Genomic DNA, 4785 nt, shown 5'->3' with positions numbered 1-4785 from the left:
TTAATATATGGTAAAATCACGTCAACACATCCGGTTCTCAATAAATGGCTGAATTTAAGCAACGTTGAGCCGGGTCACTACACACTACGTAATGAAGAGCAGGATTAATTTGAAAACCATTTATTTTAGACAAACTGATAAACCAACTACTATGCAAAAGATTCTATATAATTGTTTAAATTAGAAGAATTGTAAGAAATAACAAAAAAAAAAAACTAATAGAATTACAAACTATAACAATTAACAGTCATATAAAATAAATAGAGCAATGATATACTTTTTATCATCAGTAGCTTGTTAAATTATTAAGGTAATTGTGTGTATGTATAATATTTCAGGAAGATTAATGCTCCTGTTTAGCACAGTTTCATATCACCCTTGAGAAAACTGTTGTTCCTTCTCGGATATTGTGTAAAATTACCATACGTGGCGTTAGATGGGGTTTCTCTGCCGTAGTAATTTTACGAGGAAATGGGAGAGCTCAATTGGGAAACCAAACCGGATAGAGGAAATCCTATGGCCGTAAACGGCAATCATCTAATGATATTGTCATAAACAAAACACCTGCTTTCGATTTCCCGTGTGACAGAACGGAAGTGGTTAAGCTTAGAAAACTGCCATGGGAATATTTCTATCAGTGCACAATCGAGTCTCACAGCGATAGCGAAACACAAAAAAAGTTTTTCTAACCTTCACTGTGTAAATATAACATGAAAATAAATACTTAGGTATTAAGTATATCTGCTAAAGTTTATTTTAGAGTAGAAAAATAAAAACATAACAATTGACATTAAGTTTCATATAAACAAATACATATGTTTATATATTACATAAAATAATGTGTGCATACACAGATAAAAATGCTTTACAGGATTTCAGAGGGGCAAATCAGTGACGTCTGTGTGAAATTCAGTAAGTGTTATCATTACATGTACGTTTTACTATTGAGGAAAGATTCCGAAAATTAAAACATAATTTGAATTCAACATAAACCCCGGAGATAAAATCGTTCGAGTATGGCAATCGTATTTGAAATATAGCAATGGTGTATGAAAACTATATTTTATGTGATAGTATGTTCAAGAAAACAAAAGGGACTATATACAAATGCAAATGTAACCTCTGATCATTGGAACCCGTCTTATATTTCAGTTATCAGTTTATGTCTGCTAGTGAACGTATAAACGCCTTATTTTTCTTAGTTGTGTCAGAACAAGTTTCGTAAATAATCAGTCAAATATGACAGTTTTAAGTAGGTGCATATTTATTTAACAGTAATATTTATTTAACGTCACAATGCAGAACTCATACTTAACGGGTTGATCCAGTTTCCTCCTAGGGAGTACTTTTCATGGAAGTGTTAAATTCACAAGCGATCCCCAGTCGCATGCATATCCCCGTTAGAGAAGATTACGACATTTTTCAGCTCTTCAACGGAAGTGTCGATATCCATCACCTACATACAGCGCCTGGTTTGTTCAAATGGCCATCCATTGGTACTGACAAGGCTTAGCGTTACTTTATGTCGGTGATCTAAGTAGAACGGGTTTTTAATCGACTGCAGAGATATATATTCAAGTAAAAAAAATAAAATAAAATATATATATATATTAGTTTAAATTGTATCTTTTAACATCGTCTCCCTATTTCTCTATTCCCTTGTTCTATGTTACACGTAGAGGGATGGAATGTAGTGTTCATCCCTTGCTCCACAGTATAATCTGTCAACGACTACGTTTATATAAACTGGACAATAGTAACTCATTCATCCCCGACTGTATCCATAAGTTCAAGCATTCAGTGTCTTCCAACGGTTTAAAAAGATAAAGGCAATGAATAGAATTTTATAAAAAGTATGAATTCTATCGAAATAAAGCCTCTACACTTATCATGTTGACTAAGTGTTGCGTCTCTAAGTTTCTATTATAAGTAAATCCACGGAATGTGCTCTGGGGTACTCACTAGCCATATACCTACCCGAGGAAAATCCACGCTTTCCTCTCATTTCCTCCCTTTTAAATCCACCGTGTTTCCTGATTCATAACCGTGCAAAAATGAATAAAAGTACATTTAATATGAAAGAATACACCCTCATGCCGCCTAACTCACCTCCATGCTTGCTCTATATAAGTTTGGCCTATGACAGTAATACATTACGCTTCAGTGAAAGTTTTTAAGTGAGAAATAATTGAACAAATATTAAAATAACAGAAGTACTAATACATAGAAAAGGAAGGCACTCGACAATACGCCAACCTCTCCCATTCATGCCAACCTCTCCCATTCATGCAGTCATACATAACCAAAGTGATATTTCTTATTCTATCCTCAAACTGTATATCTACTTATACAGAAAATACACTTTCTCTGTGTGCGTGAGTCCGCCCCTTATGCACTCCGAAACGACTGGGTCGATTTTTACGAAATTTTACACAAATATTCTTTCTGGGTTTTGGGATGTTCTTAGAGAGGTTTTGCATCAGAATGACTGATAAGTATCGATAATCGATGATCAAAAAATCCGATGAAAGAAAGAACAAGCGATTTTTAACAAAGTTTACACCTTTAAAGCCTAACATCACAAGAACTTTTGAGAAATGTTATCACTGCATAAGTATAATGTCTCGGTGTAGACAATTAACGTTTTTTTATGAGTCAGGAAAGTTCCTGAAATAAATGGTACTGTATAAAGCGCAATGGAATCACGCATAAAGTTAGGTTTCGAATTTTCGATTCAGGAAATAAACGACTTCGCAAAGCTGGTATATAATCATTTCTGTTATATAAATCTCAAACGTCAGTTTGTGTGTTTGCGTGTGTGTTTGCGTGTCTGTTAAAAACTTTCGTCAGTCGCATCGGAAACAGCAATGTCTCGGACGAAAAATATATGAAAATTAGAAAACAAGATAAATTCTGTAGTGGTCAACTGGACCATTTCTAACAGGGAAGGTCACTTTTCGCGACGCCATTTTTGCAAGTCACGTACGCGTATCAAACTGAAACTATGCTTATAAACATTATTTTGAAGAGTCATGCTGTCATTAGTCGTCATGACCCGATGGGCAAAAGCGTTTGCCAAGTAACGTTTTTCTCTTCTTTCGCGTTTCAGGTTCGAGCCTGCCTATGGTGGCTTCTTATTTGCGGTCGCGCGGGCACTCACTGCTGTTTTGATTCAGTTTTTTGTGGAGGTGGAGTTGTTCCAGGTTGTCATCTGCTTCTTCCGTTCTTTTCTGGAAGTTGCTCAATATCCTTAGTATACTAGCTGTGTCCAAACCGAACTTCATGTTCACCCGGGAAACGCCGGCTATCCATGCTAGTATTCTATAAAATAAGCTTTGTCTCTGTGTGTATGTGTGTGTGTGTGCGTGAGTTCCCCATGAACTCCTGAACTGCTAAGCCGAGTTTAAAAAAACTCACACAAATATATGTGCCTGGCAGTGATCTTAGATATGCTATTTATCGAAAAGTATTCGATAAGTATCGATAATCGAAAAAATGCGATGAAAGAAAGAACCGGCGATTTTGACTAAAGTTAACGCTTTATACAGCCTAACATCACAAGTACATTTGAGGTTTTATTTCTCCAAAACCAGATAAGCTCGTCATATAAAACCTCTTCATATAGTAGTGGGTTCCAACAGAATTCCTGTTAACAATATGCAATAACTGTAAGTTTATTTCTATTCACTTATTCACCTAGTAAAACTTTTCCTGGACTGGTTCATCATCTATATAGAATGATGGAAATTCTATGTTTTTGTTTCAATTGAATGTTCTCTTTAAATAAAGATTCAGAACAATTTCTTATTTTAATAGAATTTATTTTGAACGACGTATAAAGGCATATAAAGAGCCGATCGATTTTGTGAAAAAGAAGGTAATTAAGTAATTTTGGACTAATTGTGCGAAACATGCCAATGTTAGAAACATCATGGATTCAGAAAACACTTTGATTTCAACCATCTTCACCTGCTGCAACATCTAATGTTATTTTAATGGATTTCTCAATCGAATGTTTATTCAGCTGGCAAATGCGTTGATCCACAAAATGATCAATCGAGTTTGAAACGAGGGACGAAAATGGGTAAGTATTACTTTATTTTAGAATCTATCATGCATTTTTATATGAGTAGGTATCGCTCTTTTTGCCTGCTTCTTTATCACGCGTATATATAAAACTGAGATAAGGGAGCAGGGAGAAGGAGTGTTAATAATGCATGTATGTATGTATGTATGTACATGTGTCGTAAGAGTAAAGATCTGTATGGCATAATCACGGTGTACACACTGGTTCTCGTCAGATCACCGATGTTAAGCAACGTTGAGCCTAGCTAGTACCAGATGGGTGACTATTTGGGAATTCTAGGCGCTGTATGTGCTTTCCGTTTATCCCGGCATTGTTTCCAGTCGTCCTGAAACGCCATTTGCCACTGGTAATCAACAATGTCGATTCAGGAGGATGGGGTGTCGATCGCGCAACTTTTGCCACACAAATTTCACGCGCAGGCACCCTTACCTGGGTATTCTGTCAAGGCTGAAGAAACATTTTTTTTAAATATGCATGTATTTATGTCTGTACATACCTATGATTATAACGAAATATATACTTGTAATATATATGCTCAATCATTTTTTTCGGATGGCCACAATTAAGCGCAATAAAAATGAATTTACACTTTCATATCTATAGAACAGAAGTAAAGATTCAAAATAAAGATGCATTCATACCACACTTATATTATTTTATTAATAGTTTATGTCTTACTCGTGTTTCGATGAATGGTC

General features: G+C 35.4%; 1 pseudogene; it reads left to right on the top strand.

Annotated features, from left to right (window-relative positions):
- Nucleotides 1–4260: 4260 nt before the first annotated feature.
- Nucleotides 4261–4378, top strand: LOC145285070 (5S ribosomal RNA; annotated as a pseudogene).
- The last annotated feature ends 407 nt before the right edge of the window (nucleotides 4379–4785 follow it).

The sequence above is a fragment of the Euprymna scolopes genome, chromosome 9 (assembly GCF_053919585.1).
Source record: "Euprymna scolopes isolate OS-2025 chromosome 9, ASM5391958v1, whole genome shotgun sequence".
NCBI lineage: Eukaryota > Metazoa > Mollusca > Cephalopoda > Sepiida > Sepiolidae > Euprymna > Euprymna scolopes.
The sequence above is the reverse complement of the archived record's forward strand: the minus strand, read 5'-3'. Positions and strand labels throughout refer to the sequence as shown.